General features: G+C 38.8%; 1 protein-coding gene and 1 pseudogene across 1 annotated transcript in view; one reads left to right on the plus strand and one right to left on the minus strand.

Moving 5' to 3' along the window:
* Positions 1-27,500, plus strand: part of LOC136839111 (uncharacterized) — a 71,315-nt gene that overhangs the window by 8,244 nt on the left and 35,571 nt on the right. The gene's annotated exons all lie outside the window — the stretch shown is intronic.
* Positions 3,381-5,689, minus strand: LOC136839715 (piggyBac transposable element-derived protein 4-like; annotated as a pseudogene).

Below are 27,500 nucleotides of genomic sequence, written 5' to 3' on the forward strand. Positions count from 1 at the left end.
GTTAGCTTAAGATTAAGAACATCCTTCTCTCAGGTCAGTGAGATCAACTAAGCTTTTCTCTAATCACCGTCAATTGTTGTTCGAAGGATAAAGCTACTGACGGGCCAGTAATGTCGTCTAAGCATTTCTCAAATCACTGCAATTGTCTAAGCATTTCTTAAATAACTGCCATTAACTAACTGCACACTCATCACAAGATCACTCTCTTTCCCAGGATCCCTTTTATGGTCTCGAAAATAAGCAATCATCAGCATCTCTCTAATTTACGGAAATGTCGTTCAAATGACTCTCATCACTGCCAAGTGTCGTCGAAAACCATGCACACTCTCGATACCTAGGGTCCCCGTTACAGTCCCAGCTGACTCTGGCATTGCTTACTAAGCTGAACTTAAGTAGTTAACTACAAGACTCCTACAAACCTGCATATAAGAACAAATATTACTAGAACACTGGATCATGAAAGTTAATAGAGACAAGACGTAGACTTCAGTTCATGAAAGTACTTGTATCAAAAGCAAATGACAAATGAATACAAACAAGACTTTAAATTATAAAAGTCCTTGTATCAAAAGTAAGTGATAAATGAATACATCAACAAATGTAAATGACATGCAACTGTCCAAGTTACAGGATTTTGACTTAGTCTGCAGTCCTAGCTGAAGGTAGAATTCCATGAAACCAACCTGCTACGTGGATCACACGCTTCACCTATTTCCGGTGAAGTTCTTCTTTTGTTAACAGACAAGTCTGGTGATCATGGCGATGACTGGTAACGTTATTGGAAGTAACACAAATGTTAAATAATGCATTACTTCTTTAATCTTACCGTCCTTTTCTTTTTTTTGTATGCTAGAATAAAAAATTTGGGTATGTTAAAATTCATATAAACTGTCCTTTTCTTATTTGGTATTATCTTGATCTGGTCACTTGGAATGTAAATACCCTTTGATGTGACATCACATCCAAGATGTGTCTGGAGGTTGCATTCATTCAAGTTGGTGACGCTTACACATCGTACCTTGAAGCTGGTCCTTTCTGGCTTAAAAATATCAATATTGTCTTCCATGCTGATGATTGTTGTTTGTGTTAGGTCGACTTCTTTATAGTTGCACAATCAAAAATCCTGATCTTGCAGCAATGATTGATGTGTTATGTTTAAGTCGTTAGCATCACAAATGGCGTGATTAAAATGGGTAGGACATATTGCAAGTTTTTCTTTTTTTCCTCAGTGTGAGTGTGTCTTCTTGAAGTAAAGGCTCCGTGTATTTAGTATCTACTGTAGTATTAGGGTATGATTAGTAACACATGTAGAAAGGGAATAAATGAATGATTTTCAAAGACTTTTTAGTATTAATAGGAACTGTGATTAGCAAGCTTTCATTAGTAAGGGTAGTTTTAAGGAAATGACAGAGTGAGTTAGCTCAATGGGAAAGAGAGGAAACTTGTTAAACTTCAGTTTGGCTTCCACCATTATTTCCTTTAAGCTTTTCAATGGCAACAGATTTGCAGACTTTTCCTTGAGAAGGGGTAACTAGGCTGTTGACAAAGGCCTTCAATTCATCACCTTTTTCCTTGCCTCTAATTTAATATTCATTATGGTAAAAATTAAATTGGTTGTTTGGATACAAGTTTGGGTTTCCTTAGCAAATGTCTCAAACGTTCGTGTCAGCGATTCTTCTTTTGCTCTTAGCTCAATTGAAGCTTGTTGGGATCTCTTACGCTGGCTTTTATATCTAATATTATCATTATTATCATTCAGTAGATGAAACCTATTCATTTGGAACAAGCCCACAGGGGCCAATGACTTGAAATTCAAGCTTCCAAAGAATATGGTGTCCATTAGGAAGAAGTAAGAGGAAGTAAAGGAAAATACAGAAAGAAGAGATCCCACTTATTAAAAAAAATAAATGAATTAACAAATCGATAAACAGATAAAAATGTATTAAAATGCGAAAGAATAGTATTAGGGTAGCAATGTACTGCATTTGCTCTTGAACTTCCGAAGTTCCAGTTGCACGACATCCTCTGGGAGGTCGTTTCACAGCACAAAGGTGCGAGGAATAAAGGACCGCTGGAACTCAAGTTCGAGAGGGAGGCACATCTACTGCATATTGGTGCTGCTGTTCAGCGAATCAGGTTGCTCTCGGCAGATAAAGGGGACCAGGGATCAGTTGTGATTGTGAAAGATTGCTGTTGGAATACAACTTATGAAAAAGTGACAAACTGCTACTACTAGGAAACAGAAACAACCATCAAGAACCACACTATCTAAAAGAGAGAAATCTCTGGCAGAATTGGACATCCATCACTGTTATAAATATATGAGGTCTTACGAACAATACATAACTTTCGTGCGGCATTTGCTGAAACTTTCATTAGATGTTTCTCAAAAGTTAAATGTGGTCGAAAGTTACACCTAGAATAATTAAAGCTACAGACTCATTCAGCAAAGTTCCATCCACCTGAAGAGGAGGATGGGGTGGGAAATCTGTACGAGATCTGCTAATCAGTAGTGTTTTCGTTTTACTGGAGTTCAGCCTCATACCCCACCGACTACACCATTCCCTGATCCAGTCCATGTCCCGATTAAGGCTGAGGGCAGCTTCATTTCCCATAAGTGAAGACTTTACTACACCCACAAGTGTTGCATCATCGGCATACTGAACAATCTTGTTTCCCAGGCCAACAACCATATCACTTGAATACATTAAAAATAACCGTGGACCAAGAACACCGCCCTGTGGAACTCCAGATACAACAGGTCTTGGTTCACTAAAGATCCCATCCATAGCAATTCACTGCGACCTACCTGTAAAGATTCTGAAGTTTATAAATAAGTGCCTTGTGATTTACTAAATCGAAAGTAGCACTAAAATCTATTTGAATTACTCCACACTCAAAACCCCTATCAAGGTTCTCCCTGCAAATGGCATGTCAAGTCTAAAAGAACATCGCAGGTACTTAACCCTAGAACGGTAACCCTCCATTTCCGTAACATGAAAGGTAACCCTGGGTGAATTTCACCTGCAATTAAATAATTAAAATAAAATACTTATCCTGAAAATCTTGTTATTTGGAACACATACGAATGAAATATAACTCCTTCTCTCTTATTGAGGCTATTATAAATGAAATCCTCCTGTAAATCATATTTTTATTTTTTTTTCAAAAATACAGAAAAAAAATAGACTTTTCTTGGAGTACTTTACTAATTAAATTGACAAAAAAAAAAAATGATTTCCGAATTTTGTTTTTTGTTGGTGTAGAACTCTCTACTGTCATGGGACTACGTACTGGCTGAATCCATCTCCCAAGCTCATTATACAATCTGTATGGGAGACAGACAAAAATGGTAAATTTTTCAGTACATACCAAATTAATTTTTTTCTATTCAACACTTGCAGTATGGCAAATTATGCTTCAAATGACTCAAAGTACATCAATGAAACACATACAGTACTATATATACACTCACCTGTTAGATACAGTCACCACAGACTGGATACAGATGCCGAGACACATCGGCTTGACGCACTTGTTGCATCTGTGACGCGTCTTCCTATCGGACTTGACCGGCACTCACAACAGCGCACCAATGCACCGCTGCTGGCTGAGAAAGATGTCCCTGGTGATCCTGCAGCACTGCCTGGTGATGGTACATTGCAGACAGTGGTGATCAGGACTGCAAGGATCGGGGCAAGGGTAAATCCAGCCGTGACGTGGCCCATGGGGTGATTAGGGCCTTCCCGAGCTGCAGCATGAATTTCTGGCGTGATATGACTCTTTCTGTTGCCCCTCTTTCCATATTCTCCTTGTATAAAATGTAAGAGTTTACATTGGCAGCATTCACCATTCCATAAAAAGTACAGAGTGGCTAACGTCTTGTTTTGTGAACAGGAATTCCCGAACACATCTGGTCAAACGATATAACGCCTCCTTTTGTTGAATTGTAGAATTCAATGATCTCCGGTTTTCCTTTAGTGCCAATGTTGGGCTGAGTGTGCTGAGATGACAGAGCAACACTAGTTTCTTTGTTGTCTTGGATGTATCAGACACATATGACACCAGAGTCATTTCCTTTGTGTACAGGAAGGCACTTGATCCACGCTCTCTCTGTAGCTTTGTCCGTCATCTCCTTCGGTATCTCCTTCTTGTTGGCGCGCACTGTGCCAACAAGAGTCATGCCACAGTTATTTAGGAGATCTGATACCAGGGGGAACAGAGGTAAACCAGTTGTCAGTTGTGACGTTCCTGTGTTCCATGGTAAGGCCTCGTTAGCTCGGGTAAACTGATGGCCGAGTGTAAGGCCGCCCTTTGGTTGAGTCCCCTGCTTCCCCAAGTATGGGATGCCACCAACCAAGTACTTGGACTTGCTATCATTGATGAGAACGAGCTTGATTCCATACTTGGCCGGCTTGTTGGGAATGTACATACGGAAGGGGGCAGCGGCCCCTGAATCCCAGTAGCTGCTCATCAACAGTGAGGTTTTCATGGGGGACATACAGTTTGCCACATCTCTCAATAAAAATGTCCCATATTTCCCTCAGCAGCAAACTTGTCAACCTCTCAACCTGTCGCGTTTGTGGGTCGTCAAATCTTAGACACCGAATAAGGAACCTGAACCGAGCCTCGGACATTGCCACACGGTATAGACCACAACCTGTATCCACGCTCCACATTTTCACTGGTGGGGATGTGTTCATCGCACTTCTGGGCACTGATGATAAGTACACCCAGCAATGCTTTGACTTCTAATGGCACAGTGGGAGCAAAAGTGGCTGATCTTCTTTTATAGTTGAGCAAATGTATCAATGGCCTTGTTAGTCCACGTCACAATCACTTGGATGAGATCATCATTGAAAATAAACTGAAAGCTTCCTCTGGTACACTTTCCTTGCCGCCCCTGGAGTTGGGCCAGGGTAAAGGCGCTCACGATGTTCCTTGTGGGAGTCCTTACGTTACTTGGGGTCTGCGGCGACAACTCCACCTAAACTTACTAGGGGTGGCAATCGTTGTAGTCTTGAATGTGACGATGGGCGGAATATCACGCTAGCGCCTTCTTCCCCTATCAGTGGCAGCAGGAGTAGCTGAGGTAGAAGCGATAGGTGTGGGGACGTCGGTAGGAATTGGGGATAGAGAAATGGCCAACAGAGGTACGACGGGGGCGTTTGACTGGTGTAGAGGCTACCCTTTTCCTCTTTTCTTCTTCATGCTCATCATCACGTCATCTTCTTCCTCATCAGAACTCTCATCTCCTGGTTCAGGTAAATATTCTTGGTTTTCATCACTATCATATAACAGGTCACATTCAAGTTCATCAATTTCATCATTATCACTTTCAGAACCACTATCTTCACAAATTTCTGAGAGAGCCCCAGTTGTGTTCATAAGTTCAGACAGTTCTTCATTTGTGTATGCCTTTTTGCTGGTCATGGCTTATTCTTTATAATTCACTCACTTTTATTCACTAAATCTTGCCTGAAAAGAAAAAATATTATGCAAGGGTTTACAAAATAATATGTCACATTCAAGTTCATCAATTTCATCATTATCACTTTCACAACCACTTCTATCTGCACAAATTACTGAGAGAGCTCCTAGTTGTGTTCATAAGTTCAGACAGTTCTTCATCTGTGTATGCCTTTTCTTTATAATTCACTAACTTTTATTCACTAAATCTTGCCTGAAAAGAAAAAAAATATTAGGCAAGGGTTTACAAAATAATACAATAATAGTAACACTGGGAGAATTCCACCCGTGTGTACAACATAATGGCACAGTAACCCTGGGAGAAATTCTCCCAAATGCGTTCTAGCCAAAAACCAGCCGAGAGCGGGACCACACACCTCACCAACCAAGTCAGATAAGGCACTGAAGGTATTGAGCCACTGGAGTCCTCCCCAACCCCTTGTACTACTACGTCATTGCCAGATTCAGTTGGGTGAATATCTCCCAGGTTACCATTCTAGGGTTAACTTTCTTCCTGTATGCATATTGACTATCAGCTAACAATCCTTTACATTCACATAATTATATAGTGGCTTAAAAATAAGTTTTTCAGCAACTTTGGAGAGCAAAGGGAGAGTAGAGATTGGCCTGTAGTTACTGCAGTCTGCAGATATGCCACTATTTGGAATAGGCACTGAATTACTAAGCTTGCTCTCATCCACAAAGATACTACGTGGACATACAAATCTATAGAATCTAGTAATCTTGGTAGACAACACACTAGAAACTTTTTCAAAAAATAAAGGGAAGAAACCATCAGGACTCTACCCCAGCTATCAAGATTATCCAGAATTTTCTTAACATCCCTGGAGCAAAATGAAGATTTTAAAATGAAATGCAGTAAAAGAACAAAAAATATCACAAACTAAATTCGTCACAACCAGTTAGTAAAATAGTTAGTAACGTTCAATAAATAAAAGGGTATAGTTATAGAAAAGAAAATATCAGTTTGTGTTATTCCAACTAACTTAGGTGGAGTAAATTTGTTCCGCAAGATAAACATCTTGACTTAATTTATAAATATTTGAGGGTGTGTAATTATGTGTATGTATTCGTGTGTACCTGTCTTCACATATGTATTCTTACATTTATCGAGTCAAACTGGTTCTCAACTGCGTTGGTTCTCACCTGGAGTCTCATTGTTGTTTCCCGAGTCGCGTTGTTGTCCTTTTCCGTTCTTCAAAACCCTTTTCTTGATTCCTTATGAATTCTTCTTAAATTCTTGCGTGGGGTTACGTCGTTGTCTGCCTTTCTTGCTTGTTGGGCCTTCCTTTATCTTGAAAAATGTCTCCTCTCTCTCTCTCTCTCTCTCTCTCTCTCTCTCTCTCTCTCTCTCTCTCTCTCTCTCTCTCTCTCTCTCTCATATCGGCACGATTCTTTACTAGTGCCGTTAAAGGCTGGATAATATCTGTTCATATCTCAAAGGTAAAGTTCAGAGTTCATCGCCACTAGTCTCTTCGCAGACATAATAGGCTAACTTGAAGGCAAACATATTCATCATTCACGTCTTGAAGTAGAAAGTCTCATCATGCACATCTTGAACTAGAAGGTTTCCTGGTATGCCACCACTAAGTAAACTCACTTCTTGTAGCAGGAAGTATCTTGTAGTAGAAAGCACTCCACACCTAACACCAAAATTTCTGCTAACTCTGTAAGAGTTAACAAATCTAAGATAGCAATGGACGATCGATGTGTGGGTTCTCTTCTAATTCTTACATGGAATTCTCTTCCGCGGGAACACAAGGTTGCTTTCACTTAGGAGGAGTGGTGGGCATTGGGCAAATGAAGAATAAGAATGAATGTTAGTTAAATATTATGCCTTAAGGTTTTACACTTTCCACCCAAGATAGCTGCTACGGAGTCTTGGTTTTGCTAAAGTCTAGTGGTTATAAGAGTGCACTAATGTCTAAAGGAGTTTTTCCAAGTTTTGAGAGAGAACAACATATAATCTTCACTGTACTTCGCGCCTTAACCTCTCTGCCCCTGCACCCCGAGTCTCTCCCTCTCTCTCAAGCATGATCAGAAGTATTTAACATCATAAACTGGTCATAGTTTGAGTAACGACAGAGTTCCGTCATTCAGCATACATATTCTTGCTTCATGCAGGTTTATTTATTGTATGCATACACCTACATATACAATTACATGATAGTAGAAGAGAGGAGAAGAAGAAAGGACGAAAACTTAATCCTACCAAGAAACCAATACAGTAATTTGCTAAGAGGGAACTGTGCACACATCTGCCATCAGTTACCCTCATTTGGACGAGACAACTTGGTAGACACTATAGTTCCTCCAATTAACTCGTCAGGATTCCTGATACATAGCTCTCCTGGCACTCATTGTTCCACCTTGACGACTATAACAGCAAACTCAGAGGACTCTTACCAGATTATTCTGGAACTGCAAGCACAATAATACTGAGGTGCTCCTTCACACTTGGCAGCCACCAAGTCAATCGTTGCTGGTGAGGCAGTACCACATTAAAGCTCGTGATAGGCAAGATGGCGCTTCAACAAAACTCTTGACTGAGAAGACAGCATATAGCAAAGCCCGTATACTCTCCATAACAATGGAAATGTGTCGACTCCCAAGACCAAGCATGACTTCCAACCAGTAAGTTACAAAGAGGGATATCAGGGGCATACTGCTGCTTAAAAATTCTTTTTCCATCTTGTCACCTCATATCCCCTCCAACCACTCGTTATAACAGCTGCAAGAACCGTGAGAACATAAAAACAAACTTCTGTTGGAGAATACCCTCAAAATACCTTTCCACAATGATAGGTGGCAGGCTGGTCAAGGGACCTCTTCACCTAAACTTTAACCAAGTGCCTTGATGTATGTATGTATGTAAGTACGTAAGTATATGTATTTACATCATCATGGCTTCTGATGGCAGATGACGTAAGTGGCCCCAGTGAAATTCCACCACTTTGGTCTTTCCATTGTTTTCATTACCACAAATCTCCATTCATCGCCACCCTCGTGTCTTATGGTTCTCATGTAAGTAGGTCTGGGTCTTCCAACTCTCCTGGTGTCCAGAGTAGACCACCTGATGCTATCACGTACTATTCTCCCCAGATGCAGAGTAGTGCAAAGGATGTTTCCAAACCATCTCTATTTCTCAATCATTATCTCATGAAGCATGCATAGTTTCCTCATGGTATTATTTCTAGCCCTATCCAGCCATCTGACTTCTAGTATGCTTCTTAAATCTTTATGCTTAAATCATCAAATTTTTAATACAGTTTCATTATCATACCATGATTTATGTCCGCATACCAGTATAGACTTTACCACACTAAAGTATGTTAGATTACCTTCCAATCTGAAGAGAACCTGTCTTGCATAACATTTTTCCTAAGTATTCACAAGATTCAACCTCATTAAACCTTTCTCCATTAAAGTCATTTCTTCCCTTTTTGCATACTCTGTCCTCATTAACTTTGGTTTTCTAAGACTTATCTTGAGCCGTATCACCCTAGATGTATAATTCATTCTATTAAGCAAGCTTTGTAAATATTGTGGTCTCTTACTGTTTAAAACAGCATCATCTGCATATTCTGAGTCTCTTAAGTTTCTAATATATTCCAAGCTAAACCTAGTCTAACATCTCCAACCACTGTTTCATTATAAAATCTATGAGAAGGGCAAACAGCTAAAGCCACATAACACTCCTTTGTAGCACCCTACTGTTTACTGCAAAGTCATATGGCAAGACTTAATCAATATTACATGTACTTCGTTCATGGATAATTTAAACTGGCTTCGAATACTTAATAGAATACCATACTGATGGAAGACCTTCCAAAAAAGTCTGTGTACACTGTCAAATGACTTCTTGGTGTCAGCAAAAGCCATCAAATTAGTATTTTTTAAATTCCATACATTACTGCACAATATATATCATCTCAAATATGTCATATGTGTAACTCCTGCCCTTTCTAAGACCAGCATTTTATCCATTTCTTCCTCCAGTATTGAGAATGAGTATACTAAATATTTTTAAAAAATAACTGCATGAGTCAGTGCCTCTAAAGGTACCACATTCAGGCAGGTCACCTTTCTTTGAGTGCTTTGGTGCCTTAACTACGACTTCGAATTCCCAAATATGAGGTTTAGTTTCCTCAGTTCATATTCTGCAAAACAGTCAAATATATGACGCATCATTTCATTTTCAGCTAAAATCATCTTTGCTGTGATTCCAGACCAATATTTTCCAACTCCTACGTTTTTTTCATCACTGATTCCAAAGTTTTTTATCACTGATTCCAATGCAAAAACTGTAAATTAATTCAGTAGTGCATTCAGATCCTCTTCAGCTTTGGATATATGGTCACGCCTTAGTTAACGGACTTAATTCGATCCAGAAAGCTGTCCTGTAGCTGAACTGTCCTTAAACTAAGTTAATTTTTTCAAAAGAAACAATGGGAATTGGATTAATCTGTGCCAGACCTCTGAAAATATAACAAATAAAAGCATCTTATCTCGAATTTAACAAGCCTAGCATGCACAAATTACACAAAATATAAACAAAGTAAATAGATTAAATGAATGTAAATTTGTTCTCACTTTACCTGTAACCGGGAGAGTCGATGTCGTATGTGTCAGGTGGTGAGGAAGTGAAGAGGAGGAGAGATGTTATTGTTTGGAGGGGCAACCCCTTCCATAAAAATGGCAGGCAATTATACTTCTGAGGATTTTTTCTGTTTTATCTCTTACTGCTGGTTTCTTCTTGAGGTTCATTGTGTTTCTTTCTCACTAAAAACCTGTCCAGTGATGTTTATTTTTTCCTGCATTTTAAAATATTCGTAAAGTGAGACATAATTGTCATTCAGCAGAATTGTAAAACACTTTGCCACAGCTTTATCAAGGTAATATTTTTCAGTAAAACTTTGCACTTCTCCTATTTTGTATGTCTTTTATTACAAACTTTATCAAGGTAATATTTTTTGCATAAAACAATTCTGCACTCTGCTCTCCTACTTTTGATCTTGATGGACTCTTTTATCTCACTAAACCTTCTTAAAATGACATCCTTAGTAACTTAGCACCTGAAATGTCCTTTAAGAGATATGCAGATGTCCATTAATACACACTTAATCACATACATGTTCTAACCAATCATCTCAACCGAAACTCATCTGTCAATCAATCCTTTAAATTAATGCCCTCGAGATGTCCATTAATCTACTTGATAAATTAGCCCCTATGAATAATGGAAAGTGGAGGAATGCAAAGCCAAATAGAGTACATCCTAGTTAGAAGAGTCGACAAAAGCAATGTGACGAACTGCAAAGTGATCTTGGGAGAAGCATGTGTTAAACAACATAGGTTGGTGGTGATGGATTTGAAAATGAGAGGGAGGAACCCCAAAAAGAGAAAGAGGAGATCTAGAATTAAGATTTGGGAACTTAAAGGAGAAAATGGGGAGCATTTTAGGAGGACTGTGAGAGAGAGATAGCAGGAAAGGGGGAACATAGAAGTTGGACAGGGTAACAGAGTTGAAAATATGTGGGCAGACATAAGAAAAATATGTATGGGGGAAGCAGAGGAACTGGTGGGAAGAACCGGCGGATATGGAGTGTCGAGAGGAAAAAAGTGGAATGGAGAGGTGCAAGAATCAATCAAAAGAAAATCAAAAGCATTTAAGGACTGGAAAGTAAGGCATGCACAGGGTGCAGACGAACGGTACAAAGAAGAGGAAAGAGATGCGAGAAGGAGGGTAGGTATGACTACTGGAAGGGCAGCAGAGCAGTTGAATGAAAGACTAGGAACACGAGGAGAAAAGGATATCTATAAGATTTCAAACTTGAGGAAAATACAGAGACAGGATTTGGGTAAATTGGGTGTCATCAAGGATAGAGATGGAAATATACTGTATAGGGATGAAGAGATGGAGAGAGTATTTTGAACAACTTTTAAATACTGAAAATGAGGGAGAGGAAATGGGAAAAGCACAGAGGGTGGGGGGACCAGTGATGGAGATACAGGATACAGAAGTGAAGAGAGCATTAAGTAAAATGAAGAATGGTAAAGCACCAGGTCCATCAGAGTTCCAAATTGAAATTATCAAATTACTAGGTACAGAGGGGGAGAAATGGATGCTGGATTTGTTAAAAGCTATATGGGAAGAGGAAGAAATGCCAAGGGACTGGGAGGAGAGCCTAATGGTATATATATAAAGCAGAAGGGAGATGTCATGGATTGTGGTAACTACAGAGGAATTAAACTAACAGATCATGGATTGAAAGTTTTAGGGAGGATATTGGATGAGAGATTAAGAGAAATTGTAAAGACCGGAAAACTGTAGTATGGATTCATGAGAGGAAGAGGGATGGTGGATACCATTTTCGTAGTAAGACAGTTTCAGGAAAAGAGGCTAGAGGGAAACCAGGAGCTTTATTGTGCTTTTATAGACCTGGAGAAAGCATACGACAGAATCCCAAGAAAAGAGATGTTTTGGTGTTTGAGGAAGAGGAAACCCCCAGAAAAGTTGGTTAGGCTGGTAGAGATGATATATCAGAGAACGAGCACAAAAGTAATAACAGCAGTTGGGGAACCAGAAAATTTTGAAGTTACTGTTGGATTACACCAGGGGTCAGCATTAAGCCCATTTTTGTTTGTGCTGGTCATGGATGCGTTGAGTGAAGAGATCAGGAATGAAGTGCTTTGGGAGTTGTACGCTGATGATCTGGTGATTACTGCTGAAGATGAGGAGGACCTACAGAGAAGGGCTGGAGAGTGGCAGGAGGAGTCTTTAGAGAGGCGTGGCTTAAGGGTGAATGTAAACAAAACAGAGGTTTTAGTGAGCAGTAGGGAAGATAGAGACAGAATAGTAATACAAGTACAGCACTGCTTTTCTTGATGTTATTAATAACTCATCCCTCATTTAGAGTAGGGCTTTCCTCTTTTTATTTCCACACATCAATATTTCATTAATAGTTCCGTGGGCTACCCTACAACCAATACACAGCTTTGGCAACATCGTAAGCTAGTTTTTACAGATATTCCCTCTTGCCTCTTCTTGCACTTCATCTAACTTAACTATCTAGACAGAAGATTTACCACAATCTATTTTTTGTTATTAATCGCCTCCCTTAAATTTTCGACAAGTACCTTCTGCTTTTCTCCATCCAATAACCAGCGTTTCCATGGTATTACCCCAAATCTCAGTATGCCTTCTCCTGCAGACTTATATTATATTCCTGGTGTTAATCCAGTCATCATTGATTGCATCTCCTCAGATATGGTTTCTAAAGCTGCTATTATATTTCAACAGTCAAATACAAAAGCTTCTCGACGTCATCATAAGAAGCTTTACTGAATTAAACTTAGACACTCTGCCACCTTTTGTTATGTGCCTTTAGTGAGATAATAACAACTTGGTGGTCACTGTTGCCATCTGCTTCACTATAGCTCCTAACATTAGTCAGTATTCTTATTCTCCAGATCAGTTGCTATGTTATCTATTTGACTTTCCTGGATTGCTAGTTCAGATGTCTTGGTACTCCTCCGGCAACTGCAATATCTGCTTCTGCTGCTTGCTTAAGTCACCACTAACATTGACATCTCTGTTAACATCTCTTCTTCCTCCTTATGGTTGAAGTTCTAACCAGCCCTCATCTATGATTACCTGTTCCTCATTGGCTTCCTTCTCAAAGACAGTTGCACACAGCATCTCTCTTCTTTGATGACAGCTGTTACCTCTCATCTCAGGATGTCTGCCAATATCAGCCTTGCAGTCCATGAAATTAACCACCTCTTTGACTCCTGGCACACCTTCAGCATAGATTTCAGCACAACACTGATCTTTTCACACAGTCCATTGAATATCAGATTACACAGTTATAAGTTTGGGGCCCACCAGACAGGTCACCACTTTATCATCTCTGAAGTAACCTTCGTAGCTCAGGAGTCCTACCCCACTGAAAGCTTCAAGTATTGCCTCTGCTACCCATTTGATTTCTATTTTAGGTAGTACTTCTGTGTCTGGGTATCTCATAGCAAATCTACTACCATTACGATGTAAGTGATGCTCTTTCCTGACACTAGTGATGTAAGTCCACTCAGGGCTACAGCTGCCCTCCTGAATGGCTCTTCTATGAATTGCATCTGCCTAAACGGTATTTTCTGGTACATGCCACTGATGCAGTCTTCTGGAAAATACCACAGGACCTGCAAAATCTGATGACATCCACAACCACTCTTGGCCAGTGAAAATTGCTGGTTATGCAGTCAACAGTCTCCTTTGGGCCTAGATGACTACCAACAATAGACTCATAGGCCATCTTCTTCACTTTGGCCTGATATATCTCCAGCACAAGGATTTGCTGCACTTCTCTAGCCACCTTTCCATGGAATACACAACTTACAACATTAATAAACTTCAACTTGAAAGTTCTGTCACCACGGTCCTGTATTCTGTGTCAGTTTTGACTATCATCCACTGCTTGGTTAAACTGGTATTCTCCTGCTGGTCTTATTTTAGCTGCTCTGCTTCTAAATGTGGAATGCTAGATGCTATTACCAGTGGTTCGATGCTGTGGTTCTCTTGCTGGACTTGGGCTCTGGTCACAAATGCCTGTCTCGGTACCAACCTTTTCCAAATCCATCCCTGTATCACTTTCCTCTGGGTTGTCCCTTTGATCTTCTGTCCCTACATCTTTCTTGACCATCTCAACCTCAGCTTTAATTCATGCCTGGAATTTTCCCAGAATAAGGTCGTAAATAGGGTTATCTACGCAAATAGCATGTAACTCTTCAACATAGTACAGAGTGTTTACATAAATTTTTGCAATTGCATTTGTATAAATAGGTCTTCTACTATTGGTGAGTGCAAAAACCATTTCTTATCAGTCATTTGGTCCTCAGTTCCACTGTGATACAGGCTGCACTTGCACAGCCTGTATCTCGTAGCACAGTTACTTCTTGCTGACATAACCTTCACTAACTGGCAAATTAGGGTGCTCCTTAAATTTGCATTCCCCTTACACTGCAGGTAGTTCAGCTTCCTCTGCCAGCTTCAACCTTGTATCTAGTCTGACAGGAGTCTTTTCCTTAGAATTGGCTCCTTATTTTCAATTAACACTTTGAGCTGCAACATTATATTATCCTTACCGCTAATATATATGGTCGCCCTCAGTTCTCTGTGATTTGGGAATGCGAACTGCACTGCCACAAGTAGACTTTAATAAATATTAGTAAACTCCAGGAGTCTGGAAATATTGTAAATAAACAGATTACATAAAACCTTTACGTAAAATGTAATTACATGATTTTAAACCTTACAAAATCTTCAAAATTTCACAAATGTCTAATTGCGCAAATATTTCTTCAAACTCAATTTATTTAAGAAATTAATGCTCATTGTTCCAAAGTTCTCGAATATAAGAGAAATTAAAGTTTTCACGAAACTCGAACAGAAAACGAAGCTAGGGGAACGATACAAAAGAATTACATAATAATAATCTCAAAATCCATGCTTAAAACACACACACACACACACACACACACACACACACACACACACACACACACACACACACACACACACACACATATATATATATATATATATATATATATATATATATATATATATATATATATATATATATATATATATATATACATATATATATATATATATATATATATATATATATATATATTATATATATAAACAGAAGTACCATAGGAAAAATGGAAAATATGTATAACTCTGACCGATTTTGTCTTTCCATCCAAGTAGTAGAAAAGTAAAATATATATATGCTATGGTAACTATAAAAACAAGCCGAATATCCGCACCTGAAAAGTGGAAAAATAAGATTCTTTTTATTTCATTCCTGAGAGCTAAGCTATCAAGCCAAGCACTTGGCCACTCATTCATTCAGCGCTAAGACAATGAAATGAGGGAGTTGGGAATGATTGGACAGCAAGATAAAGAGATCCATAAAATAAAGATGTAGAACAGGTATACAAAGGTGGAACTTGGAGAAAACTATATGGTTGTACTAAAGAGTAACAGTTAGAGAGGTTGAACAGCAAAAGGGAAGTATACAGGAGCAGTAAACTCATTAGCATATGAACTCTGTACTATTTGCAAATCGGGTTATTTATGCGAGTCGATTCACACTTTTGCCTTCGTTCCATCATCTCTTCTTGGAAGGTGAAGGATTTCAAAGGATTCTGACTCAGTTTTGCAATCCAAAAGCAGACAGTTCAGGGTCTTCTATTTTAAGAACTTCGTCCTTTATGATAATACATGAACGTTGATGTGTTAATAAATGCTTCAACAAAAGTAATTAACTCTGAGTTAGTCACAAGTAAACAGTAGTTCCTAGTAATCACTGGTAGGAGAGTTTCTGCACAAAATATGCCTCAAACTTAAGTGAAAAATCAGGATGAAGTTTATGACTTTACGTGGAGACAGAAAAAAGAGCAATAAGACTCTTTCAAATTGGAGTTGTCCTTGATGATGTTCGCAAATGACAAATTTTGGAACTTTGAAGGTAGCCTAGAGGGTGGCAAGACGAAGTCGGAAGGTTTTGTGATCCATTAAAATCCAATATTATTATTATTATTATTATTATTATTATTATTATTATTATTATTATTATTATTATTATTATTATTATTATTAAAATACTCATAGCAGCATGAGTCTTGAAATGGAGAAACAAATCCACAGTTATGTATATATGTACGTGTCTAAAGATATTTAAAGATTTATCTTTAAATATATGTACATATACACAACCGTGGATTTGTTCCTCCATTATTATTATTATTATTATTATTATTATTATTATTATTATTATTATTATTATTATTATTATTATTATTACAAGCCAAGCTGGAACTCTCGTTGGAAAAGCAGAATGCTGCAAGGCCAAGGGCTTAGATAGGGAAAGTAGCCAAACATATTAAATATGATGCAACATTTTTAAAAATCTAGCAAACATTTTCACTGCAATCTTTCTCAGGTCTAAATGACACGAATTTTGAAAATGTGGTCATTCCATAAATGCAAAAATGGGGAAAAATAATGCTATTTAAATGGATTTTCTCACTATTATTGTGCAAGAGATGACATGCAACAACTCAATATTCAGCCAGCAGGAGCGGAACTTTTTGTAATATCTTGTGTCACTGTGACTTTCCTCGGGACAAGTTGCCCCATTGCCACATTTTCTTTCCAAACGTTAGTGGTCGCTCAGTAGCAATCAGGAAGGACCTGCATACTGCAATGATTGCAATTCTAGTAGAAAAAAGTAGTTCTGCAACCACGTTCAACGAATTTTTCTCCACTATAGATTAAAGTCATTGTTGAAAAACGTCAAACGAACCCCAGCGGAAAGGCCCTACTATAGTGTTTCAGATGAAGTTTCCTCTTTTCCTTTCAATATTCCAGCAAAGCCAATAAGAGCGAGATAATAGGGCTCCTCTTTCGCTGTACAATAGATATTTCTTTTGCCAGGTTATAAAGAAACTCGAAAGCCAGTCAATGAGAAATCAAGATACGTTTTACGTCTCCGAACTTCCTTTCATCTGTTGCCTTTAGCGCGCAAAAAAGAAACGATGAGAGGTTGTTATGGCCGCCCGCCATTCTCTCTTGGAGCTCAGCAAAAAATGAAATTTCCATCCAAATTGGTGTTCAGGTAGTCAACTCGTGATTTCTCTCAGCAGGAGCTTGAGACCATCATTTTTAATACTCTCTCTCTCTCTCTCTCTCTCTCTCTCTCTCTCTCTCTCTCTCTCTCTCTCTCTCTCTCTCTAACTGCTCATCATTACACTAAGTGAGCAAGTACCACAATGGTGGGAGAAAGTAGGAGAGAGGAACAATTGTTAGCTGATGCGCCAGCCTCCCTTCTCTTCTGCACTTTTCGTAATGTGGACTTTTATCACCTCCAAAGTCCGGAAATGGAAGCAAACGAAGACTGTTACTCCAGCCAAATGGGCGATAAAAGCAACTTTCGGGATAGGTAGTCATAAGCTAGGGTATATATAATTTTGATGTTTGTTAAAGCAATAATCAAAAGCCGGCATTTCTGAGCATGAAAATACTGCAACTTGTAATGATCCCTTGCCCGCAAAAGTCTACGTGCGGTTTATGAATGGAATTTGAATGTAAGACTTTCCTGAAGACTTTAATAGCTCGTTGTCGTTAACATACTACTGTCATGCTTTTTGTAAAGGTTTCAAGATCTGCGGCATGAAGGTGTATGCATAACAACAAACATGAGAGTTTTCGCCTGTTTCCCAATATACCTCTTCAGCTACAACATGAAAATGTGGAAAGTAGCCAGGAAGTTAATAAACCAAAAACGTAAACATAGGTTTTAAAATAAGATATATAAAATACCAAGAATTAACAAGTCGGCATGATATTTCGCAGGTTGATACATTATTGGTGAATTGTTCATCTGATACAGAATTTCCTAACTGCAGATTCCGAGTTCTTAACCATCTCCGGAGAGAAGGAAGGAAGATCTTTTGGGCTGATTGTTGCCAACGTCCCCTGGCATGTGAGGTGGGTCCCCTTTCGTCAGCATAGCATCCGAATCAGGGTTCAGTTGCAAATTAATCTCATTCTAAGCTTTTACATTTTCTATTGTTTACAATTTTGCCGTGTTCACTTCGTGGCTATTTTACACATTTTCACCTTCTGGACGAAGCATATTGGAAAACAAGCAAAAGCTTTTGTGTTTATTACATACCTGTACATACATACATACATAAAATTATATATATATATATATATATATATATATATATATATATATATATATATATAAAACTGACCAACCCGGCTTTACCCAGGAAAACTCTGAATGATAGTCTACGTGTAGGGGGAGGGAAAAGGGAAAGGGGATGTGGAGGGGAAGGAAAAGGGAGTGGGAGGGGGAAGGTGTAGGGAAGGAAGAAGGGAGAGGGGGAGGGGTTTGTGTTGACAGTCCGACTGACAGTTCTACTTTTTTCATAAGAACATTCACCTTTCCAACAGTCATTGTGGTGACTGTCCCTTTTATCCAGGTTTACTGTGCTATCTGACACCGTTAACCAGGCATTACTGTACTGTCTCTCACCTTTAACCAGGTATTACTGTACTGTCTGTCCCTTTTATCCAGGTATTACTATGCTGTCTGTCCCATTTAACCAGGTATTACTGTGCTGCTTGTCCCCTTAAACCAGGTATTACTGTGCTCCTTGTCCCCTTTAACCAGTAATTACTGTGCTGCTTGTCCCCTTTAACCAGGTATTGCTGTACTGTCTGTCCCTTTTATCCAGGTATTACTGTGTTGACTCTTCCATTTATCCACATATGATATTACTGTGCTGTCTGTCTCTTTTATCAGGTATTACTGTGGTGACTGAAAAGCATTTTCAATAATATATTTCTATGGTCTCGAGTACATGAAACCTGAGGTATTATAAACCCATAGGTTAAATACCATGGCCACATACCAAATTCTGTCTAGATCGGTCAAACGGTTCTGACATCTGAAGTGGAAAACGTACATACAAACATACAAACATTTACTTTTACATATAAAATACATACATATATATGTGTGTAAATATATATACACAAGTATAAAAATAGGGATATTTTAATCAAGCAGCTGAATAACTGGAAAGGATGACAAACAACTTCTTATGTCTCATTGCTTCACCCAACAAACACAAGTGCTTAAAATTATCACAATGTCATATGCGTGGGTTTTATACATATATATATATATATATATATTATAAATATATTATATATATATATATATATATATATATATATATATATATATATATATATATATATATATATATATATATATATATATATATATATATATATATATATATATGTCGACGCTAAGTACCTGCACTCGACGGTACCAACTTATACTTCTCTTGACAGCCTAATTGTTAGGGACGGGGCTGAAAGCCGTCGGGCGTTCGTGTCTCCCAGGAACTGAATCCTTCATTAATTATAATTTCCCTTCGGTGAGATACCCAAAGCAGAGTGACTTAGATATGAGATGGCATTTGTAGCTATGTAGTTATGAATAACAAATTCCACGGCAGTGTGATAAAACTTTATTTATATATATATATATATATATATATATATATATATATATATATATATATATATATATATATATATATATATATATATATATATATATATACAGTATATATATATATATATATATATATATACAGTATATATATATATATATATATATATATATATATATATATATATATATATATATTTATATATATACATACATATATAATATATATATATATATATATATATGTATATATATATATATATATATATATATATATATATATATATGTATATAAATATATATGTATATATTTAACATCAAAGGTATTACAATCATTCCAGATTCACGATTAATAAGTTTTGATGCAGGTTCCTTATTCACTAAAGTGCCCATTGACTCGGTATTGGAATACCTTAAAGATGAATTGCATAAACTTGATTTGCCATTAATAATTAGCCAGGTCGTAGAATGAATAAGATTATGCATATATGATTGTAAATTTATTTTCAACGGGGAATTTTTCAAACAAACTTTTGGTATGGCAATGGGAAACCCACTTTCACCTGTTCTTTCAAATTTATATATGGAATTTTTTGAACGCCTGTACGTCCCAATGATTTTCCATTTTTCTGTAACATGGTACCGTTATGTTGATGATATTTTAGCCATCATACCCAAAGATTTGGATGTAAATAACATATTAGCTCAACTAAATGATCAATTCTCTTCTATTAAATTTACACTCGAGTTAGAGAAAGATGGATGTTTACCCTTTTTGGACATTTATATTAAACGGAAACCTTTTCAAGAATTCAAAAACATCAGAACAATAGGAAGGGATCTATGCTATCCAACCTACATTATGGGTATCTGTTACCATAAAACTATGAAAATCTATGAAAAATCGGAAAGAATAAAAAAAGTGTCCTCAAACACCCTCTGGTTGCCACATTTTATGGGATTTGAAGCAGTAAAACCTTTTTTAAAATTGTTCAATACAAATTTATCCTTCACATTTAATGATATAAAAAAAAACATGCTTATGAAAAATAGCCCCCGAAAAGATACCAATATTGCATACAAAGTTCCTTGTATGGATTGTGATTTATTTTACTTAGGTCAGACCAGTAAAGAATTAAATACCAGAGTAATGAAACTATTTCCAGGAACATGTTGGAATCTGTTATGATTCAGTTTACCTGGGCATATAACCTTCATTTAAGCTCAGGATTATTTTCCTCTGACCCTCTAATAAAACATATGTTCCAGAAGGATTTGAAAGACAAAATAAAGAGGATTACCAACAGGTAGATTTCGATGTTCATCTGTTGACCGTTTTGTGATCCCCCAACCTTCTTGTATTCCCTTTGGACTTATACCCACCAAATATATAGGCCCTAGTCTCTGTATATCTTTAGTTGCTGTGACCATGTCTTGGTAATAAGACGAAAGTACTTAGCATCTCATTGTTTCAATCTTTCCTTTGTGTGTAACTTTCTCATATATATATATATATATATATATATATATATATATATATATATATATATATATATATATATATATATATATATATATATATATATATATGTGTATATATATATATATATATATATATATATATATATGTGTGTGTGTGTGTGTGTGTGTGTGTAATTCACACTCTTTGGATACACTCGTCACTCGTCACTACAAAGCCTTAGATGCAAGTGTAAGATATATGAAGTAATTCTGATGACCGGTAGTGAAAACTGAACACGCATCCCGAGTAATGTCACATGATATTTTAGCCATCAACATGACCTTGTTCTGATTACTTGGGATGCAGGCTAAGTCTGCACCACCTTACACCGGAGTTACTTCATATTTCTTACACTTACATCTAAGGCATTGTAGTAACAAGTGTATCCATAAAGTGAAGAATTCAAGAAGTTAAGAAGTCAGTGTGGCTATTACAATCACATACGTATCAGGTAAAAAAGTGACCAGTATATTCAATATATACATATTAGTGCATATGCATATATATATATATATATATATATATATATATATATATATATATATATATATATATATATATATATATATATATATATATATATATATAAATTATCATCACATCAACCATGACCTTTTATATACAAACATTAAGCTACAAATGTCATTTAATGTCCAATTCGCTCTACTTGAGAAATATCACCAAAGGGGAATTGTTAGTGATAAATGGATTGATACCTAAGTAACTCGAACACCCGACGTTACCCTCCAACAACTTCCAGTCGACATTCAAGACCATTACGCTATCAGGAGAGTATAAGTTAATGCCAACTCTGCCGTACATATACCGTCGAGTGCCGGGTTTGTACTTAGAGTCAGCATCAACCAATATATATATATATATATATATATATATATATATATATATATATATATATATATATATATATATATATATATATATATATATATATATATATATATATATATATATATATATATATATACATTTATTTATTTATTTATAAATATTCTGCTGTTCGCCCCTTGCATCATTTTAGTAAGGATATTTTCTAACAAAGAGAGGACAGCATCTCTGTCGAAGCTAGAAGAATGCGGGCAGGGAGGTAGGCTGTGTTTTTCAAAAAAGTAAAGTCCTTTAGTAGCAGATAGGTTAGCATTAGGGACCTAATTCGCAGGGAGGGTTTTACCAAGTCGCCTATAGTGAAGGTGGTCTTAAGCTTCCTTTTTCCCTGTTCTATGCATTTGGCAATGTTTTGTCAAATTTTCAGACTGCCGGAAGCTACATACAAGCGTTACTGATGAAAACAACAGTGACCTGACCTGATGCTGGCAGAGAGAGCCCGACCGTTGTGAAAAGAGCATGCATCCGTGCTCTGAGCAACTCTGTCCTTTGTCCTTTTCCTGTCTGTTGTTTTTACTAAGTGAATCGACAATACGCCTTCCTCGAGAATTCTGATTGTCAGTTGCATTACGCAAGCAGCCTACATAACCAGTAAGTCTGCAATTGACAAGTATTTTTGATTGCTGGAAACTCTTCCTCTGTACTTATTTTCCATTTTTCCCCTTCCGCCACCATTTAAGAGAACCTGGTATAACAGTATTTCTTTTAGGAAGTCCAGTGTATGAATAATGATCATTGCCTAGTGAAATTGCATAAGCTATTCCCGTGCAGTAAGTAGGAATTAGGGAAAGTCAAGTGTAAGTAAATGCAGGCAAGCCTTGGATCCTGAGCCCCATTGGTTGGAAGAGAAATAGCATTTACCAATACTAAACTTGCATACGGTAGCCACTAGAGTAATAGCACCGTTGCGTTATTCTTCAATGAAGGAGGGAAAATTAACTGTGTCCAACGTCAACTAAGTGGTTCATGTAATCTCCCTCGCTATCACAGCACATTTTTCTTTGTTGGGAGTAGGTGGGTAATGAAGGGGTTCGATGTAATTTATTTGTTACAGAATTAATCCAACTATTCACTATGTAGTTCTGACTGGCGACCTAATCCAATTAAGTAATTGTCTGTCTTTTTGGGGTAACTTTTAGCTTCAGTTGACAGTTTACGTGTGTCTTCAGTGGAGCTGGGCTACATAAATTACAATAATTAATTTAAAAACTCATTAGCCAAAGCCCACATGTAACAATATATATATATATATATATATATATATATATATATATATATATATATATATATATATATATATATATATATATATATATATATATTTATATTAGAAATAATCAACACACAGTCACATGTGGAACAGAAATTAATTTCTGACTCACATCAGCATTGAACCCAGGTCTTTCAATTGAAAGGCAAGGGCGCTGCCCACTAGGCCACACAAGTCATAGAAAGAAGTTGGAACCTGAGTGCCACTGCACACAAGGAATTACCTGGGCAAGCTAACTGCTTGCATATCAGCATGTTTTCCCCAACTTCCCGACTCAGCAATGACCCAATTGACAATATTTCATTTGACTTATCCTTCTGAGTGAATAAGATAGAAATAATCAACGAACAATCATGTGTGGAACATAAATTTCTGACTCACATCAGGATTGAAAAGTGTACCCTAGTTAACCAGACCACTGAGCTGATTAACAGCTCTCCTATGGCTGGCCCGAAGGATTAGATTTATTTTACGTGGCTAAAAACCAATTGGTTGCCTAGCAATGGGACCTACAGCTTATTGTGGAATCCGAACCATACTATAACAAGAAATGAACTTCTATCACCAGAAATAAATTTCTCTAATTCTTCATTGGCCGGTCGGAGATTCGAACGCAGGCGCAGCAGAGTGCTAGCCTCAGGTCTTTCAATTGAAAGGCAAGGGTGCTGCCCGCTAGGCCACACAAGTCATAAAAGAAGTTGGAACCTGAACACCACTGCACACAAGGAATTACCTGGGCAAGCTAACTGCTGGCACACCAGTGTGAGTCGGGAAGTTGGGGAAACATACACGCTGATATGCAAGCAGTTAGCTTGCCCAGGTAATTCCTTGTGTGCAGTGGCACTCAGGTTCCAGCTTCTTTCTATGACTTGTGTGGCCTAGTGGGCAGCACCCTTGCCTTTCAATTGAAAGACCTGGGTTCTGGTCCTAATGTTAGTCAGAAATTTATTTATATATACATATATATATATATATATATATATATATATATATATATATATATATATATATATATATATATAAGGGGTGGCATTAAAATCTAAAACTCCAAAAGCACAGATTAAACCATTTCATTCATAATAAGTTAATAATGGAATGAACTAATGCGTCACTGTAATTCTGATTCCATAGGCAGGCTTGCTTCAAAAAAGTTTGAATAGCCTCTCTCTCTCTCTCTCTCTCTCTCTCTCTCTCTCTCTCTCTCTCTCTCTCTCTCTCTCTCTCTCCAATGTTGACTCATTCCTGCTTTATTAATCCTTGTTTGTGACTGATTTCTCTCTCTCTCTCTCTCTCTCTCTCTCTCTCTCTCTCTCTCTCTCTCTCTCTCTCTGCTGCATCTTCACCAATGTTAGCATTTTCTCGTTTTATTAATTACCGTTGGTGAATCTCTCTCTCTCTCTCTCTCTCTCTCTCTCTCTCTCTCTCTCTCTCTCTCTCTCTCTCTCTCTCTGCATCTTCACCAATGTTAGCATTTTCTCGTTTTATTAATCGTTGGTAACTGATCTCTCTCTCTCTCTCTCTCTCTCTCTCTCTCTCTCTCTCTCTCTCTCTCTCTCTCTCTCTCTGCATCTTCACCAATGTTAGCATTTTCTCCTTTTATTTATTACCGTTGGTGACGGATCTCTCTCTCTCTCTCTCTCTCTCTCTCTCTCTCTCTCTCTCTCTGTTTATCGATAGTTTTAGTACCCATCTATCGTGGGTAGCAATCACGTTACACACCCGAAGACATGAAATAATTTAGTACACGACCGAGGGTACACTATAAATGAAATATATATATATATATATATATATATATATATATATATATATATATATATATATATATGTGTGTGTGTGTGTGTGTGTGTGTGTGTGTGTGTGTGTGTGTATGGAAATGAACACATGAGACCAAGTTTCACAGAAATAAATTTCTAACTCACCACGGGACTGAAGTCCAGTCTTTCGAGTGAGAGTCCAGGGCATTAGAAACTCGGGCGCATAGGTCATAAAAGGAGTTGAATCCTAAGTAATCGTGTGAGAGAGATGCGAAATACTGAGCAGAAAGACAAGTATTGCTAGTTTATCGAGGAAGCAAGCTGCTTATAAAGCGGGATGCGGACGTCTGCATACTTCGCAGAGACTGGGGGTACAAAGATTTACAGGTGACCTGAGGCCAAACTAATTTCTTACAAAATCAGCACAGGTTCATACAGAAAACATAGTGATCAATAATGTCTGACACATAACATAAATAATTCGTTATTTGTACATAAAGCATGATTGTTTAGAAAGACAATAAGTATACAATTTACAATTATGGTGATAAATATATATTCTGAACGACCCTAGGTCGATGTGAAGGCACCGCAGAAAATGGGGTGTTCTCTATAGAGAACACGTTGAGCAGGGCTTTACAATACTCCCCCCCAAAAACGGAGGTAACGTCTGATCAGAGCAGGTATCTGCTGGGATGACGAAAGAGGACTCACTTTCTCAATGTCAACTGGAGAGGGTGGTCGCCTTCCCTGGTGTCCCCTGGAGCGGCTTGTTGGGGTGCCTTCCTGTCCGGTTTCTGGGTTTTCCGGGGATGCCCGCACCTCCTTCCTGCGCCCGGGGCTGTCCAAGGGGGGTGACGCATCCTGCGGGAGGCTTTGGGGTCCGCCTCTGTTGCCCTCCTTCAGGAATGTGGGTTTGAGACGATCTATTGATATCCAGTCTTCCCACCCATGGATGGATATTCGGAATGCCTTCTTGTTCATTTCCAGTACAAGGAAAGGTCCTCTGTACAGTCTACAGTAGTTAAGGGTGGGAGTACGGCGTCGTCCCTGATGAAGACATGGGTGGTGGAGGATAGCCCAGGGGGCATGAAGGGGGACGTCCTGTCGGTGAATGTCCTTTTGGCAGGGGGTGAATTTTCCAACCCTGTCACGGAGCCTCTGCATCCCTATGTCATCCCTGTCCTCTGCGACAAGTTCCCCCGGGACTACCAGAGTCTCCCCATAGACTTTTTCCGCTGAGGAGGGGTCGCAGTTGGCTCTGGGGCGGTTGTCAACCCAAGGAGGACCCAGGGCAGCTGGTATTTCCAATTTTCGGAGGAGCAACGAGCCATGAGGGACGCCCTCAGAGACCTGTGGAACCTTTCCACCATTGCGGGGTTGTAGGCAGTGGTGCTGTGGTGAGTAGTCCACATTAGGCGTGCCAGGGCGGTCCACAGCTTGGACAGGAAAGCGGGTCCCTTGCCTATTGTTATCTCGTCTGGGACACCGAACCGGCTGATCCAGCTGGAAAGGAGGGCTTCCGCACACGCACTGGAGGTAGTTTCTTCCATGGGCGTAGCTTCGGGCCACCTGGTGGAGTGGTCAACAACTGCCAGAAGGTATCTGGCTCCTCCTGATGGGGGAAGAGGACCCACCACGTCAATGTGGATGTGCCCGAAGTGTCTCTTTGGCTGGGGGAATTCGCCCACTCCCGATTCGGTGTACTGTACTACTTTGCTTGTATGACATTGCATACACTGTCTTGCCCAGGCAGTCGTGTCTTTCCGTATGCCGTGCCAGATGAACTTCTCCATCAGCAGCCTGGTTGTTGTCCTTCCGGAGGGGTGGGATAGGCCATGGATGACGTTGAAGACCAGCCGACGTCTGGAGGCGGGTACCAGGGGGTGGGGTCCGGTACTGACATCGCTCAGTGATGTTGATAATCCTGAGCCGAAGGGTACGTCCTTCCTCTTCAGCAATGTGACGGTTGTACGGTAGGCTGGGGTCTCAGGGTCAGCAGCTTGTTTGTGGGCGAGGTCCTCGTAGTCAATCCCAAGGTGTACTGAGTTTATCTCGATACTCGAGAGGGCGTCAGCTACTGGGTTCTTCCCGCCGGGGAGGTATTTGATGGTGCAAGTGAACTCCATGATGGCCGCGAGGTGCCGCTGCTACCTAGAGGACCATGCGTCCCCCAACTTCATGAAGGCATGGACCAGCTGCCTCATGGTCGGTCCAAATTGTGAAGGGCTTCCCCTCCAGGGGGAACTTGAAGTGCCGTACCGCCTGGCATATTGCGAAGAGTTCCCGGTCAAAGGTGCTGTAGCGGGACTCGGCGGGTTTTAGACTCCTACTGAAGAAGGCGATGTTGCTGGCATCTGTCGTCAGCTGGAGGGGAGCGTTGGGGTCCTGGCGGGCCAAAGATGTTGCCTTGGCGAGGGTGGCCTTCATCAGGAGGAAATCCTTCTGCT

The sequence above is a fragment of the Macrobrachium rosenbergii genome, chromosome 6, assembly GCF_040412425.1.
Source record: "Macrobrachium rosenbergii isolate ZJJX-2024 chromosome 6, ASM4041242v1, whole genome shotgun sequence".
In the NCBI taxonomy this organism is placed as follows: Eukaryota; Metazoa; Arthropoda; class Malacostraca; order Decapoda; family Palaemonidae; genus Macrobrachium; species Macrobrachium rosenbergii.